This window comes from Phalangium opilio, unplaced genomic scaffold (assembly GCF_054372755.1).
Source record: "Phalangium opilio isolate 3A_F unplaced genomic scaffold, DU_Popi_V2 ptg000090l_1, whole genome shotgun sequence".
NCBI classification, from domain to species: domain Eukaryota; kingdom Metazoa; phylum Arthropoda; class Arachnida; order Opiliones; family Phalangiidae; genus Phalangium; species Phalangium opilio.
In genome coordinates this window covers 389,625-410,252 of record NW_028324195.1, presented here as the reverse complement: position 1 = coordinate 410,252, position 20,628 = coordinate 389,625, and the positions used below count along the sequence as shown (strand labels likewise).

Below are 20,628 nucleotides of genomic sequence, written 5' to 3'. Positions count from 1 at the left end.
ATTATGCAAACTTTGTTCGGAACGAAACTTGACATACATAGACGTAAAATGGTACTCGAAGGAGCGCAATAAATTTTCTTGAAATTTAAAAAAATGATTATGGCTTGAAAATTTGAGAGATTTGACGATAATAGAATTGCCCTACTTATCATCTTCGAATTTCGGATTTAACACGTTATGCTTTAAGTGGAGCCCAAAATTCCGCTGAACGAAATGGAATTTCTTGGAAATAATCGATATTTTAAATACAGGTACAGAATTTGAATTTTCAAATCGTAAATGTTATTTATCCTTGATTATCAAAAACTGTGTCATTTATAATAGGTTCGCCAATGAGACTGACATTGAATACGCGACACTTGCAGTGAGGGTATTCGCATGGAACGTTTGATATTAAACCATTATAAGGAAGATAAGCTCTCTAGTGGTTTGATATTAAACCCTATTCATAGACCGTTCCCTAGAATACGGTTTGATTTTTATTCACCATGGAACGTTTGATATTAAACCATTATAAGGAAGATAAGCTCTCTAATGGTTTGATATTAAACCCTATTCATAGACCGTTCCCTAGAATACGGTTTGATTTTAAACCCTAATAGTTCTTGTTAGTTACCATTTATAGTGTATATTTTGATTTTAGAGGTTTATACTTATTCTAGGAGAGCGATAGCTCTCTTAGATAAGACTTCATACTGCTCTTAATGTATAAGGAGGGTTTTTTGTTTGGATGTAACTTTTTTTGTCTTGTTCCAACTGTTTTGAAAATATTCCACAGAACTACAATTCAGGCCCTCAATATGTGGTTAAAATTTCAAAAAGATCCACCCATTAGTTAATTTTATAAAAAATAAAGATGCTAAGGGTGGTTTTTATTTCCATAAAATTAATCACACCTTTTGGTGAAAAAGTTAAATTTTCCCATAGAAATAACATGGAGTTTTTCCCAAATTTAGCCATTTTGTGGCCACCCTTTTGATATGAAATATTCGTTTGTTACGTTTGGGAACGGTTTTATATCAAAATATAAACCTTTTTCTAGGACCATTTTTAAGGTTTTTGAGAAAAATTAAGTTTAAGTGCTAAATTTCATGTTTTTCAATCACCCTCTGACTTACGTTGTTGTACCATATATGTCATACAGTTGGACTTACGTCGTTTTACCGTGAATAAAGCCTAGGAGAAAGCCACTCTTGCACATACGCTGTTTTACCGCGGACTTTTATTTGATTTTACTCTTTCGTTGCAAAAACTGAATGATTTTAGGTAATTAAGCTAGACTAACGATTACTAGTAATTAAGCTAGATTAACGATTACAGGTAATTAAGCTAGATCAACGATTACAGGTAATTAAGCTAGATCAAAGATTACAGGTAATTAAGCTAGATCAACGATTACAGCTAATTAAGCTAGATCAACGATTACAGCTAATTAAGCTAGATCATCGATGACAGCTAATTAAGCTCGATTAGCGATTACAGCTAATTAAGCTAGATTAGCGATTACAGCTAATTAAGCTAGATTAGCGATAGCAGCTAATTAAGCTATATTAACGATGGCGGGTAATTAAGCTATATTAACGATGGCGGGTAATTAAGCTATATTAACGATGGCGGGTAATTAAGCTATATTAACGATGGCGGGTAATTTAGCTATATTAACGATGGCGGGTAATTAAGCTATATTTACGATGGCGGGTAATTAAGCTCGATTACTGATGTCCGGTAATTAAGCTAGATTACCGATGTCCGGTAATTAAGCTAGATTAACGATGGCGGGTAATTAAGCTATATTTACGATGGCGGGTAATTAAGCTATATTTACGATGGCGGGTAATTAAGCTATATTAACGATGGCGGGTAATTAAGCTAGATTACCGGTGGCGGGTAATTAAGCTATATTTACGATGGCGGGTAATTAAGCTATATTTACGATGGCGGGTAATTAAGCTATATTAACGATGGCGGGTAATTAAGCTAGATTACCGGTGGCGGGTAATTAAGCTAGATTACCGGTGGCGGGTAATTAAGCTAGATTACCGGTGGCGGGTAATTAAGCTAGATTAACGATGGCGGGTAATTAAGCTATATTAACGATGGCGGGTAATTAAGCTATATTACCGGTGGCGGGTAATTAAGCTAGATTACCGGTGGCGGGTAATTAAGCTAGATTACCGATGTCCGGTAATTAAGCTAGATTAACGATGGCGGGTAATTAAGCTATATTTACGATGGCGGGTAATTAAGCTATATTTACGATGGCGGGTAATTAAGCTATATTTACGATGGCGGGTAATTAAGCTAGATTACCGATGGCGGGTAATTAAGCTATATTACCGGTGGCGGGTAATTAAGCTAGATTACCGGTGGCGGGTAATTAAGCTAGATTACCGGTTGCGGGTAATTAAGCTATATTACCGATGGTGGGTAATTAAGCTAGATTACCGGTGGCGGGTAATTAAGCTAGATTACCGATGTCTGGTAATTAAGCTAGATTACCGATGGCGGGTAATTAAGCTAGATTACCGATGGCGGGTAATTAAGCAAGATTACCGATGTCTGGTAATTAAGCAAGATTACCGATGGCGGGTAATTAAGCTACATTACCGGTGGAAGGTAATTAAGCTAGATTACCGGTGGAAGGTAATTAAGCTAGATTACCGGTGGCGGGTAATTAAGCTAGATTACCAGTGGCGGGTAATTAAGCTAGATTACCGGTGGCGGGTAATTAAGCTACATTACCGGTGGCAGGTATTTAAGCTAGATTACCGGTGGCAGGTAATTAAGATAGATTACCGGTGGAAGGTAATTAAGCTAGATTACCGATGGCGGGTAATAAAGCTAGATTACCGATGGCGGGTAATTAAGCTCGATTACCGATGTCCGGTAATTAAGCTAGATTACTGATGTCCGGTAATTAAGCTAGATTAACGATGGCGGGTAATTAAGCTATATTACCGATGGCGGGTAATTAAGCTATATTTACGATGGCGGGTAATTAAGCTATATTTACGATGGCGGGTAATTAAGCTATATTTACGATGGCGGGTAATTAAGCTAGTTTACCGATGGCGGGTAATTAAGCTAGATTACCGATGGCGGGTAATTAAGCTAGATTACCGATGGCGGGTAATTAAGCTAGATTACCGATGGCGGGTAATTAAGCTAGATTACCGATGGCGGGTAATTAAGCTAGATTACCGATGGCGGGTAATTAAGCTATATTACCGGTGGCGGGTAATTAAGCTAGATTACCGGTGGCGGGTAATTAAGCTACATTACCGGTGGCAGGTATTTAAGCTAGATTACCGGTGGCAGGTAATTAAGCTAGATTACCGGTGGAAGGTAATTAAGCTAGATTACCGGTGGCGGGTAATTAAGCTAGATTACCGATGGCAAGTAACTAAGCTAGATTGCCGATAAGCATACGACTTGGTCCACATTTCTATGACATCTGTTGGTGCTCAGATCTATGGAATCTTTTTATGCTCAGGCCTACTTAATCTTTTTGTGGTATAACAACCGCTTGCTCTGTAATTTTCTTGTGAAAATGACGGGAAAGCAATTTGAGTTTGACTGGATGTTGATTGTCAAGTCAAGCAGTGAGGATTGAAGTTATGTAATAGATGCTTGGTCAGATCAAAAGCTTTAACTAATAAAAGTGCAACGCCCTAAAACGTTTTCTCTCCTAAGGTTTCTAAACTATTTTAATTAATATTAAGACTGAAGTAACAGATATTAATAAAAACTGTCTTTGTAGACAAAGACGTAAAAAAGTAAGAGATAAGTGTAGAAAATTAATTGCCTGAAGTAACAGATATTCAATTTTCACTTTTGAACGCATGATTATAAAACATCAATTATTTGAAAAAATTCTTATCTTAGTTTTTTTCACCAAAATTTCATATGCGAAAAATATTTTTCAACATTATTTCCCCTTGTATTTTGCTTCCAATATTAGCTCTAGAAAAAGGCTTCTTCAAGAATTTTTTAAGGGATACTAGCTTGACACTACGTTTTACCAGGGAGGAGAGACTTGAGACTGAAGTCTCTCCTCCCTGGTTTTACTTTTGACTGACATGGTCTTTAAGAAGGTTCAAATACTTGCATATCTGAAAAAATTGAGATTTACGAGTTTAATTTTTATATTTATAAATGAGAAATATTGCGAAGCGGAAAGTAACATAGGCAGTTTGATTTTGATGTTGATATTAGTGTTGAAAAGATCTGTAGATTGATCGTGATCTTTAGAGAGCTATACATTACGTCAATTTTTGAAACATTAGTGTCGAAAAGATCTCGAGGGGGTAGACACTTGAGAACTCAGGTGTACAATATGTTTTGAACTCAATGTATTGTCAAAGCTGAACTCTGAGTTCCGAAGGCTTTGAACTCAATGCACTGTCAAAGCTGAACTCTTTTGAACTCAGGTGTACACAGAGATCCAAAGTGTCTACCCCCTCGAAAGATCTATAGATTGATCGTGATCTTTAGAGGGCTATACATTAGGTCAATTTTTGAAACTTCGAATTAAGGAACACTTCTTGTTTTGATACGGTTTATTCTTTATCAGCTATTAACGTTTTTCTGTCCATTTTATTCCCCTTGTAGGGCTCAACCTAATTGTAAATATTTGAGAGAAAAAATGGAAAACGCGAATTATTTTTAAAATGATATAAAATTGTCATATTAAAATATTTTTACTAAAGTAATTTTGGTGAAAAAAACTAAGATAAGAATTTTTTCAAATAATTGATGTTTTATAATCATGTGTTCAAAAGTGAAAATTGAATATCTGTTACTTCAGGCAATTAATTTTCTACACTTATCTCTTACTTTTTTACGTCTTTGTCTACAAAGACAGTTTTTATTAATACCATTAAGTGTTCACGTAAAGACCACATAGGGTCTAAGTTAAGATCTTTATAAGCCATTAATGGTTTTGAAAACAGCCCTATATGGTATGGTAGGCTTATTTATAAACCCCCGTAGGCTTATTTTTAAACCAATTTAAGAAATATTAAAATGATATATAAAATTTGAATTTAAACATTTATAAACTTTGTATGCAAGGCATATATACATGTATAAAAATACATAATGAAAATAGTAATTGTATATAAATACATAATGAAAATAGTAATTGTATATAAATACATAATGAAAATAGTAATTGTATATAAATACATAATGAAAATAGTAAATGTCTATAAATACATAAAGAATAAGTAAATGTATATAAATACATAAAGACTTAGCAAATGTATATAAATACATAAAGAATAAGTAAATGTATATAAATACATAAAGACTTAGCAAATGTATATAAATACATAAAGAATTAGTAAATGTATATAAATACATAAAGAATTAGTAAATGTCTATAAATACATAAAGAATTAGTAAATGTCTATAAATACATAAAGAATTAGTAAATGTCTATAAATACATAAAGAATTAGTAAATGTCTATAAATACATAAAGAATTAGTAAATGTCTATAAATACATAAAGAATTAGTAAATGTATATAAATACATAAAGAATTAGTAAATGTCTATAAATACATAAAGAATTAGTAAATGTCTATAAATACATAAAGAATTAGTAAATGTATATAAATACATAAATAATTAGCAAATGTATATAAATACATAAATAATTAGCAAATGTATATAAATACATAAAGAATTAGCAAATGTATATAAATACATAAAGAAAATAGTAATATTTAACAATTAACTACAAACATTATCCACACACCTTTGATAAAAAATCAAAAGAAACCTTCAGCCATTAATTTAAGATTAATTACAAATATCAAAAATGGAATTTAGTAATTATGTGATCTATAATTAACACATTTCAATTTTATATTTAAAGTTTTGTTACTTCCATAATTTAAGGCTAGTTTTCTTCCATTAGGGGTAAAGACTTCTTTAATCGCGACGACATCAGCGCGGCCAAGTGTTAATAAAATCTTCTTTCAACTATAATTATATTAAATTAATGTAGGAGTAAATTTGGGCAAATATCAAACCTAAAATTCGACGATTACGATATCTCGTTCTATTATTGAACTTACGCAATTTTTATCTATAATTAAATAAATTCGCATAGGACAAGACGGCAATAGTAGCAATTTTGTTAATCACGAAAGCCACGCATGGTCATTATTTAAAAAAAATTAAATGCACTATTAAGACATTCGAGATAAAATACTGTTGTAATTGTATCCAAAATTGTACTGGCTGGCACTGAATTTTCATCTGATGTGAATTTCGGACGTCCTCCTTAAAATTGATCTCGATCTATTCACCACTTTTATTGGCCATCCTTGACGAGTGTAGCGTTCTTGAAATGATGTTTAAAAAATTTTAAAACACGAAACGATACGAATTATTTCCTTTTTTGGTTAATGCCACTGATACCGAAAACTATAATCAGAAAAATTATAGCAAAAATTCGCGAAAACCGTTACAAAAATCAACCCGTAAAACTTCAGCGTCCGGTCGCGAACTAGTACCGTACCGATTGCTTAGCCTTAACCGCGCTCAGAGCCTCGGACCGAAAGACGAAAGTTTGAATAAAATTTCCGTTGCTAAAGGCTGACAAAAGACCACAGACTAAAAATATTACAGACCGACATCTGTCCCATTAGTAACTGAAGAAGGTGCATGGCAGTACAGAACATTTTCTACGCAAAGACATACAAGTCCAGTAGTGTAGGCTCTATTAATGCTCTTTGTAGTGAAGCGTAAAGTTCCAAGAAAAGAAAGAGTTTTAGACGTTTGAAAAGAAAGAATTTAGGGAGTGGTGAAGGTCATGGGCAACTTGAAACGGCATCTCTGCTAGATTTCCTTTAAAGTGTAACAGTGCGAAGCGCTTTCTAGTGCCAGGTCATTTTAGGAAAAATAATCCTCGCTATACACTCACTGTCCGTTCAAGATGAGATGAACCATGAGTAAAAACTGGTCTTTTTATTAGGATCCTTACGGCAGTGCAGAATTGTATCTCAGCTATAAAGTACATTGAATACTACAAGATCGTACGATTGCACGAGATAAATCGGCCTTTCACTGACTAGAAGATAGTTTAGTTGCTTTATTATATAGGATATTTATATATTTTTGAGGAATATAGCCTTATTTTGATAATGTAACTAATTAAGAAAAACTTATCATTGTCGTGTCAGGTTTGATTCCTTAAAGTCATGTGAAATAAAATATTAGCGCGCTTCACTGAAATATTATATACTAACAAAAACTTTGAATTTCATTTGGGGGAGGTATTTTTGGTAGAAATTCAAACAATTTTGCCAACGGTTTAATTTAAGTACGTCACCATCTACCTAGTGGTTTATCGTAAAGCCTTTCCTATCTGGTTTAATATCAAACCATTTAGGGTTTACTATAAAGCCTTTTGGATATGGTTTTGTGTCAAACCATTTAGACGTTCCGTTAATGGTTTAATCTAAAATATGTCTTATACCCAATATGGTTTACATATTCTTTAAAACCCTTTAAGTTCCATTCAAAGTCCCATGTGGGGTGGCTCTTAGATTTCAAACCATATTCAGACCATTACTTTTTGCAGTGCGAAGCTTAAATTTTTAGACCTTTGGTTTATACTCAGTCCGCTGCCGTCAAGTAACTACCTCGACGCCAAACATCTAGTTCGTTCCTGTTACCACTAGGCCCGTGCAGACTATTCGTTACTATTTCGTCGGATCAAATAATTTTGTCTAAATTGAGGTTTACTATTCGCTCTAACGAATCAAATAATGGTTTTCAAAATTCTAGAATACCAAATAATGAGGTTCGAAAAACCGACTATTCTATAGCGAATAAAACCACTAAAAAATTAATGTTTTTGTCAGCCAATTGACCAAATTATTTGGTATTCGAGTCACGTTTTTTGAATTATTCTGTTGATTTTGTGAACTTGAAGGCACGAAGATATCGTTCCGAGGGACCATGGCTCCATAGGTGACGTGACTAGGCAGACAGCCTAAAATTTCTGACGAGGCAATTGTTAAATCGCTGCCTAGGTTAACGTAGGCGTTTGTCGAGTCACGTGATCTATAAGACTATAGCTGAAATCTGCCACTCAAGTCTTTAGAACTTCATAGACAAGAAAAATCCATTAGACGTTTAAAGGGTAATGAGTATTATGAACTTGTCGTTGAAATTCATTGTAACATGTCACTAAAGTATACTTATTAAAAAGTATGGTATCACCATAGAAGAGCTCATAAAGTGCAAAGCGAGTAGGAATATATTACACTGTAAAAAATAACTGTTGAAATTACGGCAATTTTACTGGCAGAAAATTACCAGGAAAGTTACCGTTAAATTACAAGTTTTTTTAACGTAAACAGCAACATTAATTTTATCGTGAAACTTGCAATTAAAAACCTGATATATGTACAAGTATAGTATAGTTAGTTTAACAGAAACATTACTGTGGTTTCAACAGTAAATTTTACCTGATTTCTACTATTATTTTAAAATAAAATGACAGTAAAAACCACAATGTTATTTTTCACGTAAATCTTGCAATTAAGAACTTGCTCCATGCAGAAGTGAAGTAAAGTTAGTTTTGCTGGAACGTTACTGTTGTTCCAACGTGAAATTCTGCCTTCCTTACTAGTTTTCCAAATAAAATTACAGTTAACCGTAGTAACTACTGGAAACATCCCATTATTTTAAAATTAAATGACGGCAGCCCATCGTGACTACAGCAAATTTATGTGTTTTTACGGTTTATTTTCAAGGTTTTCAATTATAAATTTCCAGTCTAAATAGATGGTAACAATATCCCTCAAAATAAGTTGGGAAACCAAATTAAAACTCTCCGAGTAGAGAGCTAACATTTCCTAAAAAGAGTTATACTTTTCAAACAAAGGTCAATCAGCCAATGAGATAACAGGAAATAAGATCATGCATAGTTCATTTGTAAAGGTTGAAGTGTCTAATCCTTCACTAAATATCCTCCTTAATTCTATTAAAGGACCAAATACATATCATTTAAATGTGTATTTAACTTTCGGCTCACTCTCAGACCTCCGCAAGGAGAACATGAATCCAGCCTAATTTTGCTTTAGCCCAAGGAATTCTTAATTCATGGATCCACTCAGAACAACAGTTACTAACATAATAAGCGTTATCATCCATTGAAACTATGAAAGTTAAATTTTACGTGTAAGCTATATATAAATGTAGTAAAGATGAATTAAATTGTAAACACAAAATTTGAAATATTAATATCAAGAGATGTTCTTGGAATATTGAAATGAAACAGAGGTTCATTGCTACACAACTACTAAAAGAATCGTAATGCTGAAATATGTTTTATAGATTTTCAATTAGTATTCTGCAAAAAGAAAATGTTAATGGTTTTGTAAGAGATCTTTTCATCCTACTCGATTTATATTAACTTTGATACGCGTATGGTGTTTCGATTCAGATGCAATCTTCATTACTCGTTCTATATAAACTTTCAATCGTGTCGTTCCGAAGATAGAAGTTTATCTTAAATAATTAACTAAATATATCTTATATTAATTATTTTAATCGTCTGTATTTTAGATTAATTATAGTTAAGTCGATGCAAGAAACATCATTCCTAAAATTATTTTAAACATAGCTATTGTTAACGTTTGACTTCTAGCGAACCCCTTTTTCAGAACTTTCGTGAATTTAGGGTATATAAGGTGATCGATTCACAGTGAGGTATAAGAAAATGAGCATATGCGTGAACCTATGTTGGAAGCCCTGCCATTGGGAGGCTAGACGTTTCTCGTAACCCTATCCGCTAGCCGCGTACATTTTAAACCTAACGACGTAGATGCAGTAGAAGCTAATGTTGCAGATTGGTGTCTATGTGGTATGGACGAAAGACTAATGCATGGTGTTGTTCTAAGAATCATATAAATACCGATTGGAATTGGGTGAAAGAGTTCGCGGTTAGCCCAGCAGATGAAGTTATAACGGCTAGTTAATGATTGACGTTAAGTAAGATAAATATAGCAATGAAGTAAAGTTTTCCGAATTTCTGTGTACTGCGAATGCGGTCCGGAAATCGCGAACACGTTTGCTACGATTTGCCAACTGCAAACGCGGTGACAGACAGACGGACACACAGCTACGTCCAGTATAATACCTCTCCGTGACGTCATCGTCACTCGGAGAGGTAAAAATAAACTTCTAAATAAAATGTTTCAGGAAAATGTAATTGTTGTTGAAAACTGAGATAAGTATTTTTTAATTCAATTAATTTATAGGAAATAAATCCAATACCATTAAAATAAATTTCGCTAGATATGGGAAATTTTCCTCAATCTGGCATCACTGAATTACGTGGACGATTGCTGATTAATCCGATTTGTTACGCTTAGATGTTGTCCAATGTCGTAAATTGTAATAATAAATAATTAATAGTAAATAATATCCTAACAGAGAAAAAATGTGAAATTATTTGAATTTATTTCATTTGGGAGAGTACGAAACCCAATGTAAAGAATACCATTTTTGATAAGTTATTCCTAACCTAACAGCATCCTCACAGTTGATCACTCATAATTTATTGTTGATGTTACGATATTTCTAAACGACAATGTTTCTACTACTACTTAGTGTTGATTTTACAGTACTTTTCATCGACAGTATTTTTACTATTACTTTATTGTTGATATTAAGATAACAGTAAATTTCTTGTTATTTATTGAATATTTACTGCTAAATGTACAGTTAATAAAATTATTACATTTTTGCTGTTACTTATAGTAAATATCCTGTTAATCCAACTGTAATATCTGGTATTGGATATTACTAGTTGAACTTTTACGGTAATTCAACAGGAAGTAACGGTAATTTTTAACAGTGTAGGGATGAACCGGTACCGATACCATATCGGTATCGGCTCCGATGCTCAGGGTTTCCCTATAGTATCCGATCGTTGGTTCGATACTAGTGTTGTAAATTTTCTGGAAAAATAAAACGCGGAAAATTTTCCGGAAACTTTTCCTCTTCGCGGAAAATTTTCCGCTAATCGGAAAAATATAAAACTAGCAATTATGTGAGCTTTGAGTCAATTTATCCAATTTTAAAGATTTAAAACATTCCCCAGTTATTTTGCCATCTTTAGTAGATTTATTAAAGTACCGCCAAATATTACAGGTTGATTTTCCCATAATTTGTGATTTTAAACAGGGTTAACAAGCTTAATAACATTAACAACATAACACCTCGTTTCCCTTACAATGTCGCAGACGATCACTATCCTTTATGCCTGATAATTTTAGTTTCACTTGGGTCTCTTAACGGTTAGGTCTCGACTCTCTAACGCCTTATACCGTCATAAGAGCAAACAGTAACCCTATGCATGCAAGCGATAGCAAATGAGTGAGCTTTTCCTATAGAGAATAGGGGTCACTAGACTCTGTGCCCTTGGACAATTTTTTACCCCTCCGAATTCACCTAAAACAAAATAATGAATGTTTTGAAAAGAAAGGCAATTGAAAAAAAATAAAGTTTTAACTTTTTAATTGAAAAACCGGTAGCGGAAAAATACGTAAAATTTTCCGGAAAAATATAGCTCGGTCATTTTCCGGAAAATTTTCCGAGCGGAAAATTTTCCGACTTACAACCCTATTCGATACCGATACTAAACCGATACTCGTTTAAAATGCGTTAAATGAAGCTACATGACATTTTTAGGTCTTTTCGTAACGTAATGATGGTGATAATATCTCATTTCTATGAATTACAATCGTGACGAGTTCTCATTTATATAAAAAGTACCTGAATTCAGTTTATCTAACAACTAATAAGCGAAAATCTTTCTTAGTACGCGCCTGTAGGGATGAACCGATACCATATCGGTATCGGTTCATGTTTGTACCGGTATCGATCGGTATCGGGTTAAGCACTGGCGTAATGATTTTGGTTAATAACCGTGACGTTCGCGGATCCCATTGGCATCTGCACTATGGAAGCTAGCGTCCGAGACTCCTTTGTCATCTGTTACAATTTTAAATATTGTTTATTGTGTAGATAGCGGTGAAACATTTTAGTGGGTATACCTTCCTTTTAACAAGGGGTAAATTAAATTGCTAAGTGGTCGTCTTATTCGACTGGTTCTTGTTGGAGTTGCAAGTAACGATATTCTCGATATGTGAGTATATCCGATATATGTTCAATACTAATTTTTGCTCGACGAGCTCGTTGAATGGATCCTGCGATTGAAAAGGTTTGTTCCACATCTGCCGATGATACAGGAATAGAAAGATATCTCTTTACTAATTTCGCAAGACGAGGATACTTAACTTCGTTGGCCCTCCAGAAATCCAAAGGTCCAACACCACAAAGATCCATAGGACCTTCCTGTAGGTAACGATCTAATTCGTCTTTCGGTTGACGTGACTCTTTCAATCGGCGTGGTTTTTTTGCTTTTAAATAGGCAAAGAGAACTGATTTGGTAGGCCGTGTTTCTTCGTTCAAACTTGCTTTTACTCCATCGAACTCTTGCCCGTTGTCTTCAGTCACCAAATTCTTAATAATATTTGTAGCACATTTCACCGTTGGACATTTAACAGAAGGGAAGGCTTTGTTCGATGGCTTGCAATATGGCGCTAAATAAACTTGTTGTATAGTAGCAACAATGCAGTTTAAACAAACAATTACGCTTACGTTTAAAGAATTCAGTTTTAAAACGTGGGTCGGGAACGGCAGCAGCTACGTAGTCAGGATGGTTTAAACCAGCGCTTCTCAAACTGTGGTCCGTGGACCGGCACCGGTCCGCGGACATGCGGCTGCCGGTCCGCAGGCAAGCGCCGGCAGAATCTGCCTTTCCCTGGTATAAACGGCCGTTTCTCTGTTTCTAGTCCCACCTTAGTAAAGATAAAAAAGACCAAGGTCGTATTTACCTTCTTGAATTTTCATCTTAACGAATCACGTGCGCCTAGTTAGGTGCGCGAGAGTTTGAGATCGGGATGTTCCATTATAGTTACCTTCCCTCTACCCTTTTTGACCTAATCCCTTTAGTTAAAGTTGAATTGGCGCGGTTTTTTTCGGAAGAACCCCGCTAGGTGTCACCAAGTGCAGACTAATGACAGGCGTGCCCGAGAAATATCTTTTTGATAAGAATCTCTGCGACTCAACGTTCATTATTTTACCATATTTAACTTATTTAATATTTGAAATTTACGCGTTTTCCGTTATATCTGTACTAATTTTTATACCGTAAGTACCCATTCTGTTAAAAAAATATAATTTCAAATAAAATTGAACATCTATTTTGTTGGTGGAAAATAGTTCACAGCTTTTGGTAAGGGATGGCGAAAAGAGGCCCCCTGGACTCATTTGTGATTCGCAAAAAAATATCTACGCAGCATGACAGTGCTTCTGACTCGGATGACAATGATAGTGATTTGAACTTAAGTCAAGTACCGTCCACATCGAAACGATTTCGCTCGACGTTCAAACGTCAGTATGACTCCTCATACATTGAATACGGTTTCACAGAATTCATCGACGACGGAATTCCGAAACCGCAATGCGTCGTATGTAGTGTCATTTTATCAAACGACGCCCTGAAGCCATCGAAACTAAAAAGACACTTGATCTCCAAACATCCAGAATTGAGTTCCAAACCTATTGAATATTTTCAACGATTCATACTAATTTAATGGTTCAGCAAAAACAGATATTTAACGTATCACACGTGAATGTTGCTGCTTTACGAGCTTCATACAAAGTTGCTCTTCGCATTGCTAAAGCTAAAAAGCCATACACGGTTGGTGAAGCGCTAGTATCTGGCTGTATTAACGACGTTTGTTTAGAAATGCTGGGCGAACAGGCAGCAAAGAAGGTAGCACAAGTACCATTTTCAAACGACACTATTGCTCGCCGAGTTCAAGACCTCGCTCGTGACATGGAAGACCAGCTAATAGAACAAATAAAAGCAGCGAAGTATTTCGCTTTGCAACTTGGCGAATCAACAGATGTTGCGAATGAGGCAATTCTTCTAGTGTATGTTCGATATGAACATAATCACGACCTGAAGGAAGAGTTTTCTTTTCGGTGTCGCTACCAAAAAACACCACTAGTGCAGAAATATTCAAAGCTGTGAGAGATTACGTGGTCAAAACCTGTGGAATGGACTTTAAATTTTGTGTAGGTGTATGTACTGACGGGGCTGCTGCAATGACAGGACGACTTTCCGGAGTAGTTACCCAGATTAAAAGGCTTGCACCTGAATGTAGGTCCACACACTGTTTCATTCACCGGGAAAATCTGGCCATGAAGAAAATGTCCACAGAACTCAATGTCGTACTCAGTGAAGTCGTGAAAATGATTAACTACGTAAAGGCGAATGCCTTGAACTCGCGACTGTTTGCTTTATTGTGCGATGAAATGGGAGCGGAACACAAGCATTTGCTGTTACACGCGGAAGGACGCTGGTTGTCGAGAGGAAAAGTCTTTTCAAGGGTATTTGAGCTTCGTAACGAACTAGTGGAGTTCTTTCAAAGCAGGAAACCGAATTGGGTTCAACTTCTCTTGAATGTTAATTGGATGGCCTAGCTTGCTTATTTGAGTGACATCTTTGCTATCTTTAATGATCTTAACACCTCGATGCAAGGAAGGATGATTTCTTGTTTCAACGTCGCAGACAAGATTGATGGACAGAAAAGAAAACTTCGCGCCTGGAAAAGTCGAGTATCAAGAAATAGTTATGACATGTTTCACAACTTAGCAACATTCATTGACGGTGCAAGAGAAGAGATTATTATTGCATCTCTGAAAAATACCATTACCGAACACTTGTCTAATTTGGAAGAACGTTTCGAGTGCTATTTTCCACCAGAAGAAGATACACGAAAAGAAAATGCATGGGTGCGAAATCCATTCCTTCCAATAAAAGAAGACTTGCCCATAATTTTAGAAAATAAATTGTTGGAACTCTCAGCTGACGAAGGTTTGAGAGCAAGCTTTGAAAATATGTCACTCGCATCATTTTGGATAGAAGTGAATCCGGAATATCCCGAGCTTTCAGACATTGCCATAAAAAACTTCTTCCGTTTCTCACAACTTACCTTTGTGAAGTGGGATTTTCAACAATGAGCGTTGTTAAAACCAAATATAGGAATAATATGAACGTTCATCATCCATTTCGCGTGGCACTTTCGACAATTGAGCCACGATTAGAAAAAATAGTTAAAAATAAGCAGGCTCATCCCTCCCATTAAGTTGTAACCACCTAATATTGGTTTTCACACGTCATAAATAAACTACTAATGTCTTTACCATTTTTTCATTCATTAAACTTGGAAAATTGCAATTTATACCAAAGAAAAAATATGTCTGGTCCGTCATACATAGTTGAAAAAAAAACGGTCCGCAATGTTAAAAAGTTTGAGAAGCGCTGGTTTAAACTGCTTGGGAAGCGCTTATTTATTTCGGTAAGAATATTGGTTTGTACCACATGAAACCTATCAGCTTGTACATCGGACACCCTAGAAAATACTGTAAGGATCTCAGCAATGACTTCCCCCGAGACGGCATCTTTTCGTTGAAACTTATCTGTGGCCATTTTTAACGGTCTCAGTAAGTCCAAAAGCTCTTTCGCTTCAGACGAAGCTGCTGGTGTTGGCATGGTAAATGTAATCTTGGGACCACCGTTCATGTTTTTGGCCCGCGAAAGTACGTTGTTCAAAGCATCCAACATTTCAGGCTGATAAATGAAGAGACACGCGTTTAAGGGTTATTATAGTTGTACCAGAAGGGAATAAGAGAGAAGGGACACACTTTATATCTCCATAATGCTTAACACTCGTAACAACAGTCTTACTAACCTCAAATCAACTACCCTTCACTGATTGGCTATTGTGACGTCTCGGTTGACGAATAAAAAGTAGTTTTGTTTACAACTTTACATTGAAGGAGACAAAAAGGGCCGAATTTCATGTTGATAAACGAAATCAAGCTGTGCAATTAATTTAGATACACGGGAATTGAGAACATACCAAAATCAGATAATTTGAAGGTAATAAATAGATGAAAACTAATTATTCTGAATTAATATTAAAAAATAAAAATTATTTTCAATAAAATACATACTTGAGGTTATAATTACGCAAGAACGAAACATCGACAGCCCTAAGCCTTTGGAGAATGAAAATCTAGCAAACTGCCGCGTGCGGCGCGTAGAACTTAAAGAACTATATTTGCAGTAAATTGGTTAAAAGGTGTGTACTTGCGCAAAGTTTTCGCGGTTTTCTTGAGGTTGGTCGGACTCTCGTTACCAAAGCAGGCTCTAATGTATCCCTTCTCTCTTATTCTCCTCTGGTTGTACCGTTAACTTGTTGTAATAAAATAATACCTCGGATACTCGTTCTATCGCTAGGAAAACTGAATTCCATCTTGTGCAGATCGGAAGGATTACATCCCTGCCTTCAGATTGTGCCTTTAATATTTCGGTCCATTTAGGGAAACGACGAAAGAACAAAATCTACGAATTTATTTTCTGGACGAAAGATGTAGCAACGTCACAGGCCTTTAAACTGTGATTTACTACAAGTTGTAACGTATGAGCCAGACATGGCTGTTTCTGCCACTCCGGGTCAAAAGGTATCTCGCAAGTTATATATTCGTCCAATATATCGGGTGGGGCATTGAAGAACGCTTGTTTCGTCTGATTTGTTACTACATTGATTGCATGCAAAACGTTTATACGTCCAGAGATAACACCGGAGAATGTTGATGGTACTGATCCATCCGTTTCTTCAGTGGAAATATATGAATTCTTTGGTGCAGTGGTTATAAAAACAATGCTATAGGTAACAAAGGATAAACACCTTTACAAGGTTCTTTAAAGGAAGGATGAAAAGGAATCAATTGATATTGCGTACAATTTTATCGAGTGATTGTTATGTGGATTCTTTCACATAGACAGGGTGTTTCTGATAAGTCTGCCATAAATCAAGGGGCGTGTTCTTTGGGTCAATCTGAGTGGAAAGTGTCAAAGAACATGGGGTGTACAAGAATTTGCAACTGAGAATGGCCCCCAAACATTGGCCCCTAAAACCAGAAAATGTTCGAAAATGTAGAATGAAACAAATTCAGCCTCATCAACTTTCAATAGTCTTTTTTCTACACTTCTGTTAGGTAAAAGTTCAATAACGATGTTAGAAATTGTCTCATGTTGAATTTGTTTTATTCTACATTTTCGAACATTTTCTGGTTTTAGGGGCCAATGTTTGGGGGCCATATCTCAGTTGCAAATTCTTGTACACCCCATGTTCTTTGACACTTTCCACTCAGTTTTACCCAAAGAAAACGCCCCTTGATTTATGGCAGACTTATCAGAAACACCATGTATAAATGAAACAAACGGGGGACATCTCCGAATGAATTTAAAACTGATATCTGATTCAGACTTCGTCGATAAAGTAAAACTCACACCTCGGAACAAGCGTTGAACTTTTATTGGCATAATCTACGTCATTTATCTTATTGCGCACAATGTTCATCACTTCTCGCACCAAATAACGCTCGACATTGCGCGTGCCACGCCACTTTTTATTGTTGCGGTACAGGAACGGTTGGTCGGAAGTTCAACGTTGAATGAAACGCTGAAATCTGAACCGATTTGGACGTTTCACACACATTTCGGGTTATTTGTTAAATGTTTCACTATGAAGACATGTCTTATAATTAGCAGAATCTGTAGAACATTACTTGATCCCCCTCTTAACCATCCCTTTAAAGAATAACCAAGTGAAAAAACATGCTACGATAGAATTCTGAAGCCGCTGGCTCTTCGAAACCCGTAGACTGAGTGTCTAAAGGAGTAGATACTGAAGTATTTAATACGTCTAATTCCAATTGTCCAAATACTTCGGTCATGTTAAATGCCTTTATCATATTTGCGGCATTATCAGAGCACACGTTTGAAATCTGGTTTAAAATACAAGTCGTATAGCAACATACTAAAATCGCAAGTGAAGATTTACCTGGCTGGGTTTCACTCCCACTTTAAGCAACTGGTTTTTGACCTCCTTTAAAATATTTTGGCCCGTGTGACTGCCGCCGAAGTGAATGAATCCAATGAGCAGGTTTTTCAAACACCATTGCTCGTCAATAAAGTGACACCGTATTGCTAAAACGGAATCCCGAAGTCTAGTGCTCCATATGTCAAGCGTTAGATGTAGAGATTTTTCTAAAACCTTTCCCAACAGTACCGAAATCTTCGGTTTAATAGACTCCACAGCTGATTCCAAATGTTGCACTAGAGTACGACGTGCGGGTACATGCACTTGAGGGCAAAATATTGAGGTGAACCGTCTGAACGCCAATTTGTCGACGAAGTCAAACGTGTGACCGTATCCAGCATACATTGTTGGAACGCTAGTTGCTCTTCGGAGTTTGGGTCAAGCTTTAACATTTTCCGTGGTTTGAAAGAGGACGTAGTCAGAAACGAAGCTAAAACGGATCATTTCTTTTTATCCTCGGTTTCCCTCAAAATCATGCTATGCTTAATCTGTATATAAATGCATCTATAAGCCAGGATGGTTTACAGTGTGGTAAAGATCAGACCAACACCTATCTTTGTGGACGGCCCCCAATATTGCGGTCGGATGACGTCAAAATACTACAGTGCAGACCTCGCATACAGGATGTAAATAAATACGTGTCATTGCAAGAATTTAAGATGGTTCAATAAGTTTCATATGGGAAAAGCGGACGGCTACAAACATGGCAAAGTCACAGATCTTAGCCTCGGACGTCACTTGGCAACTTCCAAGGCTTCGATCTGTGACTTTGCAATGTTTTTCAAGCTTTTTCCATATTAAACTCTTTCAACTATCTCAAATTCTTACAATGACACGTAATTATCTACACCCTGTAAACGAGATCGACACTGTAGTATATTGACGTCATCCGACCGCAGCATTGGGGGCCGTCCACAAAGATAGATGTTGATATTATATTTATTACACTGCATACACTAAAAGGGATAGAGAAAGTAGAAACATTTTGCGACCCGAGCACCGTGACCTTAGTGGAACACATCTCATTCACATTCCTCCCCCGTGCCCCTGCCACATACCGTGCTAAGAACTGTCGAGTGACCTTGACATACCACAAGGAATACAGATTCTAATTGCCGTTTCTTACCGCGCCCGGTTTTAGACAGTGCTGTGAAATGTCGACTGACCTAAACATAATAGAAACCTAATCTCAATTTGCTCATGTCGCGGTTTTTGGTTTGACATTGCGCCCAGTTTGTTTTTATAGGAAGTTTTACTGGCATAACTGATTATTTTACTTCATTTAAAGGAAATTCATTATAGTGACCCTACCTCTCTTAAAGTGAATCACTGGCGCTGGTTGGGGGGACCAGGGGGCCAAATTGTTGATAAGCTGCGAAGATAGCGCCATAAGTTATGGCCGGAACTAAGGGCAATGTCCATCCTAACAGCGCCGGTGACACCTTTAAATTCTATAATTTGAACATTGCCATAAACGTAACATAACACTGTGATACCCTAAAATAGCAAATGCAATGCAAGCGCTGAACCCAAGGCTAACAGAAAGCGTAAGTTTCACCAATATCAGACGGATTTTAAGTTCCCTAAAACAAATCTTGCTTACCTTTGGGTGTCTTTAAAAGTTGTTTGGGGTATTGCCATGAAATATAGAATTGCAAATCACACAAATAAGTACAACAGATTTTGATGCCAGGCCGTTTTCTTGTGGTAGACTTCCACGGTAAGAAAAATGGTCCTGCAAATTACGTTTCCCATACTCGCCAGAATGGAATTTGCGTGGGAAATCGGTATCGAATACGGTTGGCGTCGTTTCCGTTACTTTTTCTTTCTTTGCTGAACCCGTAGAACCTTTGGTCGAGGTCATTTCGTTCCGAATGAGAGCGATGTTTTCGTCCGAACAATTGTTTTCACGTTTTAATCATATTTGACGCATGCCCTGAATACGTTCTTCGCGAAATGGCTTATCAAACAACCTAACCCCACCCTATTTTAGGTCAAAACCCCAGGATCTGACGTCACAATATGAATTTATGCTAATCTAGAAAATACAAACAAGCTATTCGATTAAAGGTAAGGTGAAGTGGAAAATCAAGTTTTTTATCAATTCAGGACAAAATTATAAGATCTACCTGCATAGTGCTAAATGCTTAGTGAACCATTTAGGAAACATCTGCCAGTGATTTTTAAAATGAGAATAGGTTCAGATTTTACTGATATAGTAAAGGTTCTACCCCAACTTTCAGGTAACAAAATATCCAATTGAGCGTGCAAGGTTTATGAGATCTCGCGCTAAATCATGAGTGTTGCGGATAATACTTAGCTGGTAGACCGTGTGTTATGCGATTGGTCGGATGTGTATTAGCTTTTAATGTATCAATGAAATGTGAATATACTAGGGTTTTTTAAAATCATTCGAAGATAGGTGTTCAGATTGATTTTATAAATAGCGGCCGAATCGATATAAAAGCCGATCGCATAACTCTTCACTTTCCCTTTAAACTTTAGTGGTAGGGAGGGTGATGAGCAAAATCAAGTGAACTTTGTACCGTATAAGACCAGGAATGCATACGGATAC

At 36.1% G+C, this 20,628-nt stretch overlaps 1 pseudogene; it reads left to right on the top strand.

The window, feature by feature from the left end:
* The first annotated feature begins 13,334 nt into the window (after positions 1-13,334).
* On the top strand, positions 13,335-15,248 carry LOC149644226 (SCAN domain-containing protein 3 pseudogene; annotated as a pseudogene).
* Positions 15,249-20,628: the final 5,380 nt, after the last annotated feature.